This window comes from Mesoplodon densirostris, chromosome 13, assembly GCF_025265405.1.
Source record: "Mesoplodon densirostris isolate mMesDen1 chromosome 13, mMesDen1 primary haplotype, whole genome shotgun sequence".
Lineage (NCBI taxonomy): Eukaryota > Metazoa > Chordata > Mammalia > Artiodactyla > Ziphiidae > Mesoplodon > Mesoplodon densirostris.
This window is the reverse complement of record NC_082673.1, coordinates 25,023,387-25,044,354: the sequence shown is the minus strand read 5'-3', so window position 1 is coordinate 25,044,354 and position 20,968 is coordinate 25,023,387. Positions and strand designations below refer to the sequence as shown.

Sequence of the window (20,968 nt, the reverse complement as noted above, 5' to 3'; positions counted from 1 at the left end):
TCCTTCTATGATAAAGAAAGCTTTTAAGACATGAGGGAGGGGGGAAAATTCCCAGATCAAAAGACTGAACTAACAGTATGAAAAATAAATTCAACATAAAAATAATAGTGATTGAAGTGATGTTAAATAATTCACAGGGAAAGAGTTCAGTAATAAAACAAGGCCTTATGAGTTTGGTTAGGGTCTATATCTAGAACAGTTTGGAATATGGGTGTCTCATAAATTAAAATTTAAAATGTAATCTAAAGAAATAAGCTGATCTCATGGATACCAGTGAAAACTGGTGGGAGATGAAACATATGTCTGGCAAAAACAATGGATCTATAACACAGATAGTGAGGAGGAAGTCAAAGGAAAAGTACTTGTAGAGAAATCCACAGACCTAAGAGCAGAAACATAATTGGAAACCAATAGGTAAGATTAGGAAGAAAGAGTAAAAGAAACATCATTAGGGATATGGCCTACAGAGTACCTAGCCATACCAAAGTTATGGATTTCAAAACTGCATAGAGGGCTTCCCTGGTGGCGCAGTGGTTGAGAGGCCACCTGCCGATGCAGGGGATACGGGTTCGTGTCCTGGTCCGGGAAGATCCCACATGCCGCCGAGCGGCTGGGCCCGTGAGCCATGGCCACTGAGCCTGCGCGTCTGGAGCCTGTGCTCTGCAACGGGAGACGCCACAACAGTGAGAGGACCACGTACCGCTAAAAAATAAAATAAAATAAAATAAAAAAATTTTAAAAACCTGCATAGATAACAAAATAGGGAAGGTATAAAGAACTTCAAGTATAATGGTACCTGGCAAGGTTATTTTTTTTCTAAATCCATAACAGCTGGTAAATTCTAGACTTTCCTTGTTGACAATTTCATGTTTCATGTTACGCAGTACAGAGAACACTGACAAGATTTAGAATGTCCCTGCACTGGAATCTTATGGGGGCAGGAGGAAGGCAGGAAGAGGAGAAAGGAATCCCAGCTTATGTAAAAGAGTCCAAAAATTAAAGACAGATATTGTCAGTGGTTTTTCAAAAAGAAGGAGAAAATTATCCAAAGAATATACTGATGGCATGGATCCCTAGAAGAATTCGAGAGTAATGTATGAATACTTAGAAAGCAGTTATCTCCAAAGACCAGCCCAGTCCCAGATCTCCTTTTTTTGACAGAATTATAAGACAAATAGTTTGGAATATCATTTTTTAAAAGAGTATATACTGATTTAACAGATCTTTTGACAAAGCCTTCTCTGAAATAACTGTAGGGAACAAAAGAACTATCTGGTTAACAGCAGAGTTAGATGGAAAGATCATTATCACTAAAATATGTTGATTTATAGACATGAAAATTTGCAACAAGGTTCTTGTGACTTATTGTCCTTTCACTTGGGAAGATACATTAAAGGCAAATCTACCAAATTTATTCCTAACACAGAGTTAGGAAAAATAAATTTGATTGCAGAACTAAATTTTTTCATAAAATAGTAAATTTAACAGGAAATATTTAAGGTCCTAGATTTAGATTAAATCAATTACATTCACACAAATTGGGAGACAATGGTTAAGTAAATAGCCAATTGAAAAGCAATCCTACTGTATTTAACTGATTACAAACTCAGTATTAGTCCACAGAGTGATATAATGAAAAGAAACCTATGTACAGTATTGTTTAAAATGCAGATTATCCAAGTTCTAAAATGTGATAATCACTCTGAAGTCAAATTGACCAGTAATCTTAAGAGTACCATGTTTAGTTTTTGGTACTACTTTCGGTACGCGGGCCTCTCACTGTTGTGGCCTCTCCCGTTGCGGAGCACAGGCTCCGGACGCGCAGGCTCAGCGGCCATGGCTCACGGGCCTAGCCACTCCGCGGCATGTGGGATCTTCCCGGACCGGGGCACGAACCCGTGTCCCCTGCATCGGCAGGTGGACTCAACCACTGTGCCACCAGGGAAGCCCTGGTACTACTTTTAAAGGGAATATTGAAAAACCGTAGGAAGTTCACTCATTCTTCTAATAAAACATTTGGATGTAAGTTTTTAATTGTCTAATCTGTTCTAGACATTATGCTGTAATTGGAAATAGAAATATAAAAATTGCCCTGCTCCTGTCCACAATCAGCAAATGACCCAGTAGAGGAGAAAAGCAAATTCACAAGTCAGTGCACATCTGCAAACTCTTTAGTGTAAGAAATATTTGAGATAATGGGAATGTTCTGCCTGAAGAAAGGACTTAAGGGAAAATGTGAGATATCTTCAAATAATTGAACATGTGGTTCTAGGTGCATATTTATTGTGTCATACCCAATGGTAAGGAGGAAAATTATAGGAAGGCAAAATTTGGCTTCAGAACTTTTCAACAATTAGACATGCATAGCAAGAGAGTAGACATAATATAAAGTGTTGAAACTTTATCTTTGAAACTTCTGATCAAAGGGTATATGAAACCTGGAAGAAATATTGTAAGAAGGATTTCTGCCTTGAGGCATGGCTACTGCTATTGATGCTGCTGATGGTAATGTGTTTACATGTGTTTAACAGGCAACAGAGAAGGAGGGTGAAAAGATTTTCTCTGTCTCTAAGATGCTTTGATTTCATATACAAAAACTATCAATCTCTATCTCCATAAAACAAGATTTTCATTTTGGACTTCATGTAAAAATGTTTAATGCTTCAAGACATCACAATTTAGGCAGCATGTTTATATAAGGAAAACAATTGTCCCATATTTAGTACATTGATTCTAGTGTGCTGTGTTAATGTGCTTCATAAAATAAAGCAACTTTTAGAAAAGGTATAGTTAATAGGCTCATGTGCAGGAGCCTTAAAAACTTGAATTAACTTGGACTTAGGATTATTTGATTTCATATTTATAAATAAAATTGAAAGAAATTCCACTATTTAGGAAATCTATTCTTTTTTTATGTAACTTTTCAGAATTTCTTTCAAAAGATTTCCTTTTGCACAAAGCATACTCTTTTCATCTTATCCTATGATTCTTACTACTAACCTGACTTGTAAGAAGGTGACTGATATTTTCTTTTGAGGTTAGTTCAAACATCCTATCAGGGGATCAATAACACAAATTCTAAGAAATTTTGTACTCACCCCCAGCCATGTACTGCTAGGTCAGCCAAAGGACCTAAAATATTCAAAGCACATGACTTATTTTTCTATTATCAAACACATTACTTTGAACTACAGTTAAAAAAAAGACACTAGGGCTTCCCTGTTGGAGCAGTGGTTGAGAGTCCGCCTGCCGATGCAGGGGACATGGGTTTGTGCCCCGGTCCGGGAAGATCCCACATGCCGCGGAGCGGCTAGGCCCGTGAGCCATGGCCGCTGAGCCTGCGCGTCGGAAGCCTGTGCTCTGCAACGGGAGAGGCCACAACAGTGAGAGGCCCGCGTACCGCAAAAAAAAAAAAAAAAAAAAAAAGACACTAGCCCATTTACCCATTTACTTCTTGCACAATATAACCATGCTACAGAATAAATAAAAGACTACTAAATATTCTAAATAATCTGATCTAAACCATAAAACTTCATTTTTAAATGGTTTAAGTAGTAGGTATTTGTCAATTTGACCTTTAAGATAATATTTTAAATAATTATTCCATAATACCTGGGAAACTCCTCAGGCAATCCTTCATATCAGTGTTTTCCATGTGAAGTTTTCTGTGTAAGCTCTCTCACTTTCATAAGAATTCTACATTTATGGTATTTATTGATTGCAGAGAGCCCAGAGAAATACATTGGAGGGCAAAACTATTTTTTCTTTTAAAGTACATTTAAGAGGAAGCATTTAAGGTCAAATTTTATGTGGCTGTCTCCTGAATTAGCAAGATTTGATTTATGCAATCCAGATGTTTTCCAAATAGCAGAATCACAAATAGCAGCCATTCTTATCTAAGGCTCAATTGTGATAAACCACCCACATGGAAAATTGCCAAGGACTCCTCTAGATCACTGTTTCTCAAACTGTGGTCTCTGGACCATGAGAATCAGAATCAACTGAGATGTTTTTTAATAACACAGATTTCTGAGCCCCACCTTTGATCTGCTGAGTCAGACTCTCCCCAGACAATCCTTAGGCAATTTAAAACTTGAGAACCTACTTTAGATGTGTTTTGTTACATTTTGCTCAAACCAGACAACCAAAGAGCTACAGCAAGAAAAAGAAATATAAACTCAAAATTATATTTATTTTACATATTTTTTAGTGGACATTGACCACTATATCACACAATTTCCGTATGGCTTTTGGGAAGAAGTTTGGTTTTTCCTGGAAAAAATCTTTACTTTTATCTTATTCATAATTCTTACTTTTCTCTTTGTTCTGATTACTAGATAGCTCAGAAACAAATTTCAGACCTACCTCTTACAATACTACAATATGTAATAAAATATACTGAACTTATTTCAATAGTTTGATATTTTTAAAGATATATGGATAGTAAACTGACAATCCAGTTTGGCAGAAAGGTAGAATATAAATTAATAGGTCAATACATCTCCTAAAAAGGCAATCTAAGATTATTTTCATTATTTTGATAGTCAAATTACACAGCTAATTCTGTCCATTGAAGTATATATGCTTTATTATGTATGCTTTACATAGGTCTCCCCCATCTTTTCCTTTAAATGTTAAAACTTACTTTATTTGACTTCTCATTCTCCACACCTCAGACCTGTTGCAAAGGTACCATTGAAAAATAGGGGATTACAAATGTAAAGAGGACCTAGATGTGCCATCGAAGGTGAAGTCATGTTCAGGAAGAGTGGAGAGGCAACTGGAGAGGTGGACACTGACATGTAAACCAGTGCTCTCAGCTGTGAGAATTTAACTGATAACCTACTTAATAAAGTTGGTACTTAGCCCATATTTCAATGACTTTTCCAAAAAGGTGAGAAACTTGTCAATGTGCCAAAATCCATATACACTGAATGTACTGTGTTTCTCCAACATTACTAGATCATTTATTGAAAAGAAAAATATGTGTGGACTGATATTAGTTGCTTATCTTAGTATATCAACACAGGCTAATTCCCAGTGATCACTTTCCTTCATATCCTTCGGTAAGTGCTCAAACCAGTGCTTCACAAATCATCTGTGGTGATGAACCAAACTGTTTTTTTTTTTTTTTCCATCTATCATGGACTGAAACTTTTGTAAAATACAATAAAAAATGATTGGCTAGAAAAATGAAATCACATAAAAAGCAAAGACACAAAATGCAAGTGCGTTTTTAGTTATTTTAATATTTTAAAATTATTATTAGATTTGATAGATGTAAAATTCTCTGACAAATGTCTGCAAAAGTTTCAAAATGCTTCTCTCTATTTCTCTACTTATCACGTGGAGCAGTAACGTTCTGCAGACACGCACCTGTCTGTAGACCACAGTTTCTGCAACTTTCCATAAACAACCCCTGCAATAATCCATCAGTTTATAGTTTATGAACTCCATTTCATACAGATTTTCAGAAAAGGGATTATGCTTGCCCCTCTCAATTTCTCTTAACCTTCTTCTACTCCAAACAATTACTTAATAACCACTGAAAATGAATTAGCAATCCCCAAGGCAAATCCTTTTAGTAGTACACGGTATAATTGGACAAAAGCTAATTAGAATAGTTAAAAATTCTCTCTCAATTTTGGTCCTAATTTGGGACAGCATTTCCTTCTCACCATTGTTTTTTTTTTTAGGGATTTCAATTCAAAGATGATTGCTTTCATTCACCAATATCAGGTTCTTCTCCCTTCAGGACACAAGGAGAACTACATTTCTCAATCCCATTCCAGTTGAACAGGATTATGTGACTATATCCAGCCAGTGGATCATGACAAGACCTTGAACTATTGCCTGGATCAAGCAACTAAAAACAAGCAAACAAACAAACAAAACAATCTCAACAAACAAATATACCAAACAAAAAATAAATTAAAAAAAACTACAACACTGTTCTAGTAGGTTTGTCTGCAATATTTCGTGGAGCCTGCCTTGACTGTCCTGAGTCTGAATGATTGTGTAAAGCTGAACACACTTCTGCCAGCACTAAAAACAAAGCACAAGCAAGAAATACATCTTCTTTGTATTATGTACCTGAGATTGTGAAATTAACTGTTAGTATAACATAATCTAGTCTATCCTAGTTAATACAGTCTTCTTTAAAAAAGGAAAATGAAGCAAGAAAAATTGACGTCAAACATTCAGAAATGGAATGATTGTAGTCAAATTGAAAAGAAAAAAGAAATAAAGGGTGACATTTCCATATATCAAGAGGGCTTAATTTAGTCTAAGCTAGGCTAAGGGGTCAATGAAGGTCTCCTTGAAGATGTGGAACTTAGGTTGAGACACAAGCATTATGTGGAGTTATTTGGAAGAAGAGGGGAAACAAGCACTTCAGGCAAAATTAACCATGTGTGACTGTCTGGAAACTGGAAAATGTGATGGCTGCAATGTAAAACAGAATGAAGCACCCGTTCATGAGCTTGGTGAGCTTCATGCCCATGAGATATCTAACTTGACACAATTTCTTTGCCTCTTGCTCCTGGGTCACAGTGTTAGGCTCTTCTCTACGGTTTCAATTCCCTTAAGACCCCTCATCAATATTCTGGAGAGCACACGTTCTTCTGTAGTGGTTCTGGATTCATGCCTTACTTGAAAAATCTCATGTTTACTGCATGCCTGGCCCATAGAAGTGCCTAGTAAAGAGCTGACTTAATGAATAAAGAAAGAAGGAATAACTGAAAGAAATAGTTTGCATGGATCCATAAAATCTGTGTAATCTGTTCTCAAGCAAAAGCAAAACCCAAAAATCATGTTAGAACTACCCTAAATTTTATTATTTTCTATGGTGTTCCTATTACTTCTCTCTGAAGGATAGAGGAAATTGATTCTAATCAAACGTGGAGAGAGCCAACATGAATTATTGATTTTTAAAGAATAAAAAATGCCATTTTATTCCTGCAATACAGTAATACAAATTAATGGAATAATAACAATGCTAAGGAGGCATTCTACTAATCCCTTTTTAATGAATCAGTCCCCAAAAAGTACCTATTAGATACCACCTGTATGCCTAGTCTTAGAGACATAGTAAATAGTCTTTAGAATCAGTGCTACAAATCTTGAAGGACACAAAATCGTTCAGAAAATCATTGTCCTCAACATGCTTAGTTGGATAGACTAGAAGTTACTGGAGATTGCCAGAGCAAAAACAGTGTACATTGATGAAAGTTAACATATTTGCATTAGCATACTCATTTATTTTATTTGAGTATACATATCACAAAATTAATTGAAAAATCTTATTCTCTAAAATTTATATGTTTTATTGCCAAATCTTTTTCTGTATGCTATTTTATATAATAAGTTTCTCCTTTTGAAAGGCACTGATAAATAAAGTTGACTTAAATTTGGATATATGAAGGTGAAGAACAGAAAAATCCAGAAAACAAATAACCAAGGAATATAGGCCCTTTCCCCTAGAATTGCTTTAAAGTTTCTGTTCTTCACAAACCAGTCTTTATGACCTTTCAAATTATCTTTTTTTCATTGAACAGTAAGCATTTATGGAAAAGCTACATTAACATTCCATCCACCTTTGATTCAAGAACTATCTCCAGTTTATGGAAGGTCCTAGTATAATGGTTACAGAACAGATCTCAACTTCATTGTATAACACTATTACACTTGCACTTCCCAACAAACTATTTTTTTAAAATTTTGCTCTCTAGATTATTTTATATGTGGATAACCAATAAAACAATCTATTTTCAATCTTTAAAAGGTTAGTCATAAATTTTTTTTTTTAATAGAAGGTAAGTGGGCTTCCCTGGTGGTGCAGTGGTTGGGAGTCTGCCTGCCGATGCAGGGGACGCAGGTTCGTGCCCCGGTCCGGGAGGATCCCACATGCCATGGAATGGCTGGGCCCGTGAGCCGTGGCCACTGGGCCTGAGCGTCCGGAGCCCGTGCTCCACAACGGGAGAGGCCACAGCAGTGGGAGGCCCGCGTACCACAAAAATTAAATAAATAAATAAAAAGGCCTCTTGAGGCCTAAGCTGTTAAATAGAAGGTAAGTCATTCAATTTGAGATTTGTCCTGGATATGGATATTACTTCCTGATCTTCCTTGTTCATAATTACCAAGGTAGTTTCCATGATTATATTTTATCTCCACCTGTTTTACATTTCATCATAATGAAAAGTCACCCTCAACTATACAATACTGCTCTTTTATGAATCAGTATCAGATTAATCATTTATGCAGTCTTCAAGATCAAGCCAATGTCTCTGATTATTGCAACATCTAATCTATCATAAACATGCTCCTCTGAGACAAAAATCACTTGCAATAATTATAATTATTATATCTGTTTTCATCAAAATCAATGAATTTTGCTGTCTACTTTATAGCTGCAGTAATGCTGAATCATATTCTGATAAATTATTCTTAAACTGTATACTTTGCTCTGCATGGCTAGATTCCAGTTGCATGAAGGCAAAGATGGATGTATGTGCTCTTCAGCATAAAATATGTCAGGATCACTAAAAGAAAAACACAGAGTCAAATACCACTTAAAGCTGAGTCACTGTTCACCTTTATAGGCTGGGGATCAAACACATCTATTACTCCTCACACTTTCAACTCTTCTGTTTCTTCTCCTTTTACCTGGTAATTACCTATGTCAGTGAATCATCTCACAAAACATTCCTGAAAACATTACCAGAACTCCATCTTTAAAAATCAGCCAGATTTAATAACATGTGTTCATTTATTCCAATAATACAGATTTATATCCTGTTCTCTATTTAAGGAATGATATTTAAAAGCAGCTGATACATATGGATGCTCAAAGTAATATTCAATTTTTTAAAATTCTACTCCTTCTAAAAGAAAAATCCTTAGTAATGTTAGGGGACAGAGTTAATGAAAAGATTATAAGGAATCACCTTATGAGAAGATGACTTTTACTCAAAATCCTCAAGGACCTTTCCATCTTCCATGTGGATTTCAGTTTAAGCTGATAAATAGACAGGTTATGTCTCAGCTTGAAAGCCTATAATTTGCTTCTGTTTAGAGAAGTTTAAGTGGATTTTTCTTTAATTTAAACAACAGCATTTTTCGTCACCATTTTCTTCTCATCATATTCACTCATTGGTAATGTAAGATGACTGGGGAAAGTGGAAAGATAACTTCTGCATCTGACAATGGAGCAGATATTATACCTTTTAAGAGTAGGTCATAGGTATCTTTCCAAAGTATATTGAATGGTCAGCAGTGACCTTAAAAGATAATTTTTGCCATAAGTAAAATAGTTTGGGGTCATATTCACCTAGAACTAAGTGCAACTTTAAGGCCCAGAGATCAAGTTGTTCTTGTAAGTGCAAACCTTTGTACTCTTCATTGTCACATGGGAAACTAAAGGTCAGAAAGAATTCCAATGATGCTTCTTGTTTTATAGCATATATTTAGAGAGAAAGGTTCCATCACAAGTAAATTTTGGCCCCTACTCTTCCTACTACTAGTTCTATTGATGAGAGAGGGAGAGAGAGAAATTTGGGCTGTCAATTCTATAGTTATTTAAAATTAGATATAGTGACTTTCATTTTCAGAGTGTCTTAACACACACTTCACACAAATCGATTCAAAATGTTTACTAGCAGACCTCAAAATTAGAATTCCAATGAACACTGTGTCTGTTGTCTCTTTTTAAAATCAACATATGTCATTACTTGAATGGAAAAAGTATACATGAAAACATCTCTCCACATCATCATGTTACATCATCACGGGTACTAAACATAGAGTAGTAATAAAGCAAGACAAAATGTTAATCCCTTCTACTAGACCAGACATAATACTTGGAATCTCTGTCAATAATACCAAAAAGGAATGAAAGCCAGAGGGCTGGGGTTCCATGGAATACAATACAGAAAAGCCACTCCCCTCAGAGGCTAGAATTGAGTGATATGGAATTAGTGCATCAACTTCAGCCAGGCATTAGGAAATCTTCCACATTCTATTGTGAGTAGAGAAATGAGAACCAAGAATCTGTAGTTAAGTGGACATACAGCTAGTTAAGCAACTATAGCCAAAGAGTGCTATAAAAAACAAATCCATGTCTAAGAGAAACGAAAGTCCTACATGACTTGACACTTAGACCTAGACTGATATGAAAGTGTAGAAGACATATTTCAGATGAAATACCCCTGAGAGCATCAGTTCACCAAATCAAGATTTAAAATTATTTCCCACAAATGAAATTCTGGGGTTAAACGAATCAAATTTTAATAAGAATATGTTTTCTCATTTATTTATTTTATCCAGCAGAGGGGAGGCTAAGAATGACCTAATTTGACAGCATTTAATGTGAAAAGCCTTAATGACATCAGTTGACCAGAATTTCAGTGAGTCAATAGGATAATACAAATACTCAAAAATGCTGATGTGGTCATGGGCTATATTAAAAAGAACATTTCCAAAGAAGAACACAGTGTTCACATCTAAAAAAGAGAAACTCTGAACTCAGCAGAGATAAGGTGACATTTGGAATGTTGCATTTTTTACCTATACCTGACATTTAAAGAGGAATGTCAGCAACACACAGCAGTCCTTATTGCAATGTGTTCAATGGAGTATTACTATGTTACAGAAAATAAGTCTATTGTGATCAAATGAGTTTGAAAAATACCAGATTAAACATATGCCATTTTAAAAACAGTTTTCTTTCATGAAGTTTCCCTTGGAAAATGCCTGTGCTAGTGTGCATTGTGAAGCTCTAAGAAGGTATGTTTTTCAGTCTTTCAGCAATGAATTTGACCATGGGACTTCTTTTTAAAAATGGAGCTCTCAGAAATAGTATCACAAAGGGCATTCTTTGGGAAATATTGCTCTAAAGTATGTTCAAAAGGTCATGGACCATAGAAATTTGAAAACCATACTCTGCTTGGAAAACTAGTCATTTTAGATTGGAAAAGAAAAGGCTGTGGAGAAGCATAAGAAGTGAATTAAAATGGAAGACATTGATTTCTTTCAGAGTGGCAAATACAGGGGCACATTTTGGCTTGGGATAAGAAAGATACTTCTATCATTATATCTAAGAGTGTCATGGTCTTCCACAAGTAGCAGTGAGGTTTCCTAAAAGAATTTAGATTTTTCCCTAACATCCATCAGTTAGGAAATTTGTGGAAGAAATCTTATATAGATAAAAGCTTAAATTAAAATGAGGTTAAAATTAATCCCAACTCTATGACTTGAATCTATGCATAATCATTTGTTCTCACTAATCCACCTATACATTTCTGCCATATTAATAATCATAGAACATATCACTCCCAAGTTCCTATCACTCCCTAATTAAAACTTCCAGTGACTCTTATACTGGTTATCAAATAAACTCCTATTTCTTTAGACTTTCCATTACTCATGTGAATGAGCATATACATAGCAAAACTCTAGTGTTGTGTGAAAAAGACACAAGTGTCGACTATGTGATGCTGTATAGACACTATCTTGGGGATCAGTGGTTCCCAAATGTTGTATCAAAATGGTTAAGTCATAGAATCATCGAAGGGGCTTTTGGAAAGGTAAAGATTTCAGGGATCCATACTCAGAAATTTTGAATGAAGTCTGGGGTATAGCTCAGGAGTGTACACTTTTTAGAAGCCCTCCAGTTGATTCTGGTGAGCTAATTGGTTTCAGAGCCATTCTTCTGGATTCACACACCATTTGTATGGGGAGGAGGGGGTTGGAAGCATACATCTCTTTGCTTCCTCTGTTATTTTTATGTCTCTGAAGTGAAAAGTGGTGACAGGTAGGCAAGATCTAGGACCCCCAAATCCTATATCCTCAAATGGATATCTTGTCAAGGTTTTGTCCCTAAACTCTTATATGATGAACTGACCTGGCTCATGTTTAAACTGCAAGGATAACTTTGCCCAGACTTGACCAATTAAAGTACCCTAGATGATGCCTCCTTTATTCTGGTTCTCATATGGATTTTCCCTGGCCAGAAACTCTTCCCACATTGACAGGCAATCCCAGGCCTATCTTTCCATACCTGTCACATGACATCCTAAAAATGCATAATCCCAAAGATGAGTCAACAACTAAAGAATATCACTTTATTGCACTTTTTCCTGAGCACAAATCTCCTCTTTTGAAACTACTCTCATGTATGGAATCTTCTCACTAAAGGCTGAGTTAGAGAACTATAAACATTCCCCTGATCAGTGCTATGTTCTCCCTAGAAAGTTTAAAGAGTGTCACCAACATTTAAAATCTTCTATAATTTTGATTCAAATGACCTTTCTATCTTTATTCCTCTGCTTCTTTTGTGACACCTTCACTTCACAAAATGATCTACTTACTGTCTCCTGAACATTTAATCTTTATTCTAAACACCCATGTTCTCTCATCATGTCTCCAAGCCTCTGGACATACTACTTTGTCTAATCTTGGCCCAAGCAAAAGCAACCTTTTTTAGACCAGATGTCAGCAAACTTTTTCTATAAAGGAGCAGAGAGTAAGCATTTCTGGCTTTGTCAGCCATACTGTCACAGTTACAACTACTCAATTTTTTTGTCATGGAGCATGAAAGCAGGCATATACTTTGCATTAAATGAATAGGTATAGCTTTCTTATAAAATTTTATTTACAGAAGTAGACATGGGTAGATGTGGTCTGCAGCCCATGGTTGCAAAGCCGTATTTTAGATTCAGCTCAGGAGTTATCTTCTCTGATTCCTTTCATGATACTTTCTTTCCTTTCACCCCAATTAAGCAGAGATAGAATTTCTTCTTTCATGCTCACCTAGAATGTGTACATATTTTTATTATAGTAATTCTCTCATTGTACTATGTAAATGATTTACATATTTAGTTTCCTCTCTAAACAGTGAATCCATCAAGTTTAAAGACTATGTTTCATTTATCAGTATCAAACAAAACAGCTAGAACCCTATAGGTATTCAATAAATATTGACTATTTGAATAAATAAATGAATGAACAAATGAATAGATGATGAATATAAATGTTAATTTGAGGTGTATCTTGAAAAATGGATAAGATTTAGCAGGTGACCCTTGAAATATAAGTGTAAAATACTTTTAAATCTAAGGGGAAACAATTTGTTTTTCTCTGCAAACAAGCTTTTTCATTCATTCTACAAATATTGATTGAAGAATACCTGCTAAAGGCAAAGCCCTTGAGAATTAACATTCTGTAAAGCAGTGCTTCCCAGAGTTGAAGACTATAAAGTACACTAAGTCACTGTGCCCCTTAAATGTGCTTATTATTATCTGTGCATGAAAGTCCTTTTAGAAGTTAATGGGATCCAAATGCATAGAGCAGAATAAAAGAGATGAATACCCAGGCCAAACTACACAAGAATTTATGACACTTTGTCCCTGTATGTTGAACCAAGGGATTTGTGTTATCAAAGATAGAATTCTAATGAAGTCTTTTCATCTATTCTGCACATCACTGTCCTTTCACTAACACCACGTTGGAGAGGAGAGCATGGCATAGCACCAACATACTAATCCTTTGTTTGAGAAGGTCCCTAGGTATTTACGTACCCTTTAAGCACCCTTAATCTTCTGTAATTAACTATGAATTTCTAAATTTGTATTGTTTATTATTCTGTCTGATTGGCTCTCCTCATAGCCATCTGCTCTAATATATATTTCATGACTGATCTTCATATATTTTAGATGCCATACTACTCTGGGCCATCATTTATGCAATTATTGCTAAAAGCCAATTTCTGTTGGCTGAAAACTTAATATTTAAATGATGGAAATTTAAAATTTTTCTCCAAAGATCTGAATACCTATTGGTAAGTTTTGAACATACATGACTGCATTAAATTCATACCTCCTGGTTTTGGGCAAGTGGGCTTCATGTCTATATTAGAACTCTGAGCTTCTACAGTGTTCAAATGAGGTCCAAGTAATGGTATCAACTGAAATTTTCACTGGTTCTGAGATTATCGGCCAAGGCTGAACTTCAACCCATTGAAGTTTCACCCAGCTGTATTTGAGGAGTTCCTAGGAGATGTCTTCCATATTCTCATGAGGAAATCCATTCTCACTTGGTGTTATTCCTTCTCTGCCATCTCTTGCTGGAAAACACGATCAATATACGAAGCCCTCAAGGTCCACTGCTGTGGTAATAGAGGGGAGGGAGTAAGACCACCCTCTTTGTTATGCTTTGCTGGTGGGGACAAGTTGGAGGGGCTATGCCCCAGTAGTCTACATATTTGAGTAAAACAAGTCTATTTTTCATCACAGCACTTTTTATTCTTAACACACAGACATAGGTCCACAGATCAGGAATGACTTCAAATAAAAATTTGCAACTATCTTCAGAATAGGCTCTCTCCTCTGCTGCCAAAACTTTTGTTCCTGGGAAAAGTTTATTTCCCTGATGGATTTCCTCAGGGCCAGTTCTTTGTAAAGGATCATCTCACTTCTTCAGTTAACATAATCTAATGTTTCCCATTTCAGCCCCTGTCCTCACTGCTGTTTGCCATATTGAAAGACCAGCTTGTGCTCAAGCTAGAATCCTTGCTGCATTTATAATGCTTTTATCCTGAAAGCCTTCTTTGATTTAGTAAAAACTGCTCATAAAAGTTATCAAAAAACAGTTAATCTACTTCTTTCTGAATGAAAAGTGACATACAGTTTACATATATTAATATTACTAGTATCTTGTCAGAAGGAGCTGCCTCATGTGGAGAAGTTCCTTGATTACTCTAACTTTATATTTTAATGCTGGGAAAGATCCTGGATAATGCCTTCAGTGGCAATAGTCTACAAATGAGAACATTTAAGTCCAGAAAAATTAAAGGAAGTTTAAAAGTCACACAGCTAGAAAGTTGAATATTGATTATTAGAGTCACTTGGAAAGACTAGAAAGGTAAAACTTTGAAGAAAAGGCTAGAAAAAATTCACCATGAACTTAAATGTACATAGTAATCACAGGCCCTGGGAGACACTAGCACCAAGCCAGGAATGGCAGAGTGAGTTAGGCACAGTTTATATTATTTTCCTAGGAAAGGCTTATAATGAGGAAACATTGCCTATCAAAAGTTATGCTGGGCTTCCCTGGTGGTGCAGTGGTTGAGAGTCCGCCTGCCGATGCAGGGGACGCGGGTTCGTGCCCCGGTCCGGGAAGATCCCACATGCCGTGGAGCGGCTGGGCCCGTGAGCCATGGCCGCTGAGCCTGCGCGTAGGGAGCCTGTGCTCCGCAACGGGAGAGACCACAGCGGTGAGAGGCCCACGTACCGCAAAAAAAAAAAAAAAAAAAAAAAAGTTATGCTGAGTCCACACCCTGCACCAAATTTTAAAAGCGTTAAGACAATAAAGTTATTGTCACTCCGTATAACATCTGTGTGCCCACTCTCTTTCCTCCAATATGTGATCTTAAGGCAGTGTTGGGGAATTTTCTATATTTATTGTATGGTGCCAAAAGACAGGTCAAAGGACTTCTTTGAAATTCTCGGGGGCTAAGAAAAGAGAACATATTTCAGTGTCTTCTGAAAACAAAAGGACTCTGGGGATGGGAGTAATAAATTTGGTCTTTGACAGCTCCTCTGTTTGTGATGGTTATTGGTTACAGGGCTTTACTGCTACCTGAAGTGTAAATTGCTCTCCTGGGATTGTTCTGCATGTAACCTTTAACTCACACTTGATAGCAAACAAATGAAAGAGAGGTAGTACCATCAGATGTGATGATTTATTTTTAAAGCCCAAGTTTTTTGTTTAATATAAATGTAAAAACATAACTTTCCCTTCAAGCCAGCCAGGTAGTTTAGGCAATTTATCAAACCAAAAGCACTGAAGCTTTACGGTAAGAAAGGAAGAAAATGGATTTGTGCCCAAGTAATTGTCTTTCTCTTCCTGAAATCTAGTAAGATAGATTTGGTGTGTAGGTGATTCCAAATAATGATTACCATCAAACAAAGAAACTCCTTCATGCAATTAGTCTAATTTCATTTCACCTTTAATCTTCAGAGGTGCTACCATGTGACTAAAGTTGTCTCCTTTTGCCTTAGAACTGTTTTGTAAATTTTTATTTAAGAAACCTTGTCCTGCTGTATAGCACTGGGAACTCCACTTTGCTGTACAGTAGAAACTAACACATCATTGTAAAACAACTGTACCCCAATTTAAAAAAATATATATCTTAAAAACAAAAAAGAAGACTTGTTAGCTCCTCATTCACTAATGAATGCAGTCCTTTTGAAAGCCATTTATCTTCTTTTGTCTCCTCTGATGAAAGCTATTTTACAACTTTTACACAAATCCTGCCCAAATACAAAGCAGATCCATCTAGCCACTATGTAAAGTGTAAGTTGTGTTGTGCTTATTCTATCCATTTATCCACTTCCTAGTACCAGGAAGTATAAGGAAATATAAGGATTAACAAAAATTATAAGATTCTTGAGCTCATGGAACTGAATATAATGAGAGAAGAAAGAAAATAAGGAAATAAACAAGATCATTTAAAGTGATTTAGGGTAGGGATGGCAATTACTTCAAAGTGAGTAGAGATATAATACTTCCCTGAGAAAGTAATATTTGAGCTGAAACCTGAATGGTAAGAAGGACTTAGGTATGAGAAGATCTAAGCGAAAATGTTCGGGCTAGAAAGAATAACCAATGCCAAGACCCTCAGTCAGAACAGAAAGAGGGTCAATGTGTTGACAGAGTGAGCAGTGGGGGAATCACAGGGATACGTTCTAAGAGGTAGGCAGGGGTCAGGTCATACTGTGCTTTCCAGGTCACTGCAAAGGATATATCAAGATGCAGAAGGCCGAAATTGGAAAATTTTAAACCAAGTGACATGGGAGTCTTCAGGAGGGAAAGAAAAGAGAAAAAATGCAGTAATTTCATTATGATATGTTGTTGACGTGTTTGCTTATTTGCACAGATATTTTGAAGTTTTGGAATTTAGCAGAATGATGGTACAGCACCTCTAGTCTATAGATTGAATGCTTCCTTACTGTTTTTAGGTAGTTAAGCTTGTTCTATGATCTTGCTTTGTAGGTGCACAGAAGTAGAGAGATTATAGCTGCCTGATAATATATACACACCCAAATGTGTTTAGTGGGGACTGAAACTGAATAGGAGAGATAACCTGAACTCCAGGAACAGGCAAAAACTAGTATAAATGTTATAAAACCTGAAGAATTGTTTGAATCACAACTTGGCAATTAAACCTTCAGTTCTCTGACAAATACAGAAGCTGATTGTCATTATCAATATAACAACCAAATTTCAGAACAGTATATACTTTAAGCTGCTTTGCCTTTACTTTCATCAAATACACACTCACAATAGAAAGAAAGTCAAATTAGAGGACTGTTACATTTGAATTAAAATTTCATACATCACACTTCAATACAAAAAATAGCTGTAATGTTAAGACATTTCAAAGCACAGAAACATTAAGGAAATAGGCTTTACATTAAGTCCTTTCATCTGTTAAATTCTGCACCATTTTCCACATATCCTCAGAACAATGGGGAAAATACTCAGGAAATTATTTCCAAAATTAGATCAGAAAAATTAAAGACCATTTTCTGTGCAATTTACTGTACATTTTGAAAACAAAGTTCTTAATGCCACTGAAAGCCTTAAAGGCTTTTATTAAATAAACTTTGAGGTACATTTTATGAAAGTAAAGAGAAATCTCTGCTCAAAGTTACTGCGGATCTGATGCACATTTTGAACGTCAACTAGTCAAAGGAATTAAAGTAGATAAAAGAACTGGTTCAAACTAAGCAAAACTGGTCAACTGAATGAATGTTGTGTGCAATACCTCTGCAAATATGGTACAGAAGACGTCTTTAAAAAGAGCTGAAAATTCAGCGTGCCTGATTCACCTTGAGAAGCCTTTATATACTGTCTAAACTCAGAATATCCTGCCATTTTCCTTCCCATTTGGTGTTTTCAACTTTAATACTGAAACATCTTAGTGGTTTAGATGAGACTTTTGTCACAACACTGTCACTGATGTGTTCACGCTTGGCAGAGACTGTGCCTGGGGATTCTGTCTTTCCACTACTGTATTCTATTCTGTCTTTTGATCTGAAAGATGGGAGACCCAGAGAAAAGTGCAAATACCAACCACTGGCAATGTACAAGAATTCCTCAATAGTTTTACCATTAATTTAAGTCAAGACTAGGTAAATTTGAATTGAATTTGAATTCTTGCTGAATACTTATAGTAAAGAATATATGTAATTCACAAAATATAGATGCATAAGAAAACATTAAAAATAATCTAAATATTTGCTTCTGTTTCAAAATTTAACTACTTAAATTCAGTTCATCTTCCACAATGTTTCTCTGATTGGTTCTATTATTCTTCCTGGGAAATGGAAACTGGCAATAAACTGAAGTATTTCTGAAGAGAGAACTGTAAAGAGTAGGTAACCCGTTAATTAGAAAATAACAGAATAACATAGAAGTTTAGCATGTAAACTCTGGAAGTAAGTTGCCTGGTCTCGATTCTGGCTCTTCTACTTAGTAGTCATTAACCTCCAATATTTGTAAAATGGGGATAATAATAGTACCTACATCATAGGATTTGGCAAATAATTAAATGAGAAGATATATATATATATAAAGTGTTGAAAACTGTTCCTGGCATTTAGTTAAAAACGTATATACCAGTTAGGCATTATTTTTCGTTTTTATTTTTGGGCTGCTCCGCAGCATGTGGGATCTTAGTTCCCCAACCAGGGATCAAACCCATGTCCCCTGCATTGGAAGCGTGGAGTCTTAACCACTAGACCACCAGGGAAGTCCCAGGCATTATTTTTAAAGAAGTAACAGTTTACAAATGACCAGAAATTGTTCAAGATAAGTAAAAGTCAATCCTGAAGTCTATTTAGTGAAATGTGAATAAATTATAAGTAATGTTACTTAAAAAGTAATTGTGAGACAGTATAAGGTAAGATAATCTGTTTTTTTAATCCTAACTTATTTATTGTTGGGGAAGAAGTGCAAATAATAAATAAACCCAAAAGAGGGTCTATTAATAAATTTATTGATGACAAATAACTAATGAAACAGAGGATGCATTCTTAGCTAAATAATAACTTGAAAAATCATGAATGGACTTAAAGATAGCTGATTTCCAATCTAGGCTCCATCACTGCTAGTTAGGCAATCTGATATTTGGGAATATTAAAAATATCATTTTATTATATTAAACATTCTCATGAGCTTGGAATAGGGATTAATTGACAGAATGTGTGTAAATAGCCCTCAGTGCCTGGCACATAGTAGATACTCAATAAAAGTTGCCATGTTTCCCTTTTAAGGCTGGTGTCACTGAGGTCAGTTCAACCTTCCTACAATACTTGTCTGTGTTGCCATAGTCTGGGGCAAAGGTGGAGGCTGAGTTGACAACTCGTCTACCCTGGGAAAGCATTGACTGCTCCAACATGTATCTCATCAGGTGAAAGCAACTGGAATAAATTTGGGGTCGAAAAAAATAAAAGAAAGGAAGAGGAAGATTTTCTTCTCTTGGGCCTCAGGTTTTTTATTACTGAGATTATGTAGATCAAAGTACATTGCTCAAGATTCACTGAATTTAGTGAAATGTGATGACGTTTAGCAGATTGAACCATCCTCAAGGATAATCATCTCAAATGCATTGCACTGAGATAGAGCTGGCAAGACAGAGCAAGTGCATGTCAATTAGAAATGAATCAGTGATTCTTTTTAAAAAGTGGGAATAGCTGCCTCTCCTTCCTATCATTTTTTTCTGTTTCGTGTTCATAGAAATACACATTTGTACTAACTTCAAACAGATGCTTCTACTCTCTTATCTAATGATATGGGAAATCACTAGTGTAGTATTTTGGTAGAATAGATGTGGACTCCAACAAATGTGGTATTTTACTGTGGACAAAGCCAAAGAAAATCTGGCAAATAGAATTTTCATAGGCCTACTCATCTGTAGAACTATTCACAAGAATATTTAATATAGAGTAGTGCTGTCATGTAAAAATATGTGAGTTACATGTTGAACTTTAGCTTTTCTAGTAGCTATGTTAAAAATAAACAAATGACATAATTTAAATAATATATCTATTTAACTCACTATTTCAAAAATATTATTTCAAGATGTAATCAGGGAATTCCTTGGTGGTCCAGTGGTTAGGACTCTGCACTTTCACTGCAGAGGGCCTGGAGCCTGGGTTCAATCCCTTCTGGAGGAACTGAAATCCCACAAGCCACAGGGTTCAGCCAAAAAAAAAAAAAGGATGTAATCAATACAAAAACTATTAATGAAATATTTTACACTTTTTCTTTTGTACTAATCTTAAGAATCTGTTGTGTATTTTATACATATAGCACATCTCAATTCAGACTAGCCACATTTAGTTAGTGACTAGTAAATTAGCTCAGATCTAGAGAGTTAATATGAAATAATAGAGGTAGCCTGGGTTTTACTGTTCTTCTTTAATGAACATATGTCTCTGTTTAGCAAGAAATAGAGAAACATACTACCATTTGAGATAACAAACCCTAACGTATTTTTTTGAGTTAGTTTTCAATCTATTTCAATTTCTGGGTATAATCTAGGTGGTATATATGGTTGCAATTGTCTTGTCTAAGAGTACCAGGGAGAATTTTGAAGTAGTGGATCCTAAGAGGAACTCAGAAGTACAAGATCAAAACCCACACGGATCTACCTTTCAAAGTCACCCTGAAATGCTTGATAAATGCTAATTACAAGTTATTAAGAATATAAATATTTTCTGAATGAATGAGCAAATAGATGATGATGAATGTATAACTGGATAAAATTCATATTTCAAAATTTTATAGTTTGTATTTTTGTTGGTAAAGATTAATTATGTGTTATGTTAAACCATTTTTAGTGAAAGAAACAAACACAGATAGATAGGTATTACTACGGATTACATAAAACTTCTCTTTCAGGTAA

At 35.6% G+C, this 20,968-nt stretch overlaps 1 long non-coding RNA gene across 1 annotated transcript in view; it reads right to left on the bottom strand.

Moving 5' to 3' along the window:
- Window positions 1–567: 567 nt before the first annotated feature.
- Window positions 568–20,968, bottom strand: part of LOC132501016 (uncharacterized) — a 57,650-nt gene continuing 37,249 nt past the window's right edge. The window contains exons 3-4 of the long non-coding RNA XR_009534112.1: window positions 3,099–3,132; window positions 568–702 (exon numbers count right to left, since the gene is read on the bottom strand). This is a non-coding gene — a long non-coding RNA (uncharacterized LOC132501016). The remainder of the gene's footprint in view (window positions 703–3,098; window positions 3,133–20,968) is intronic.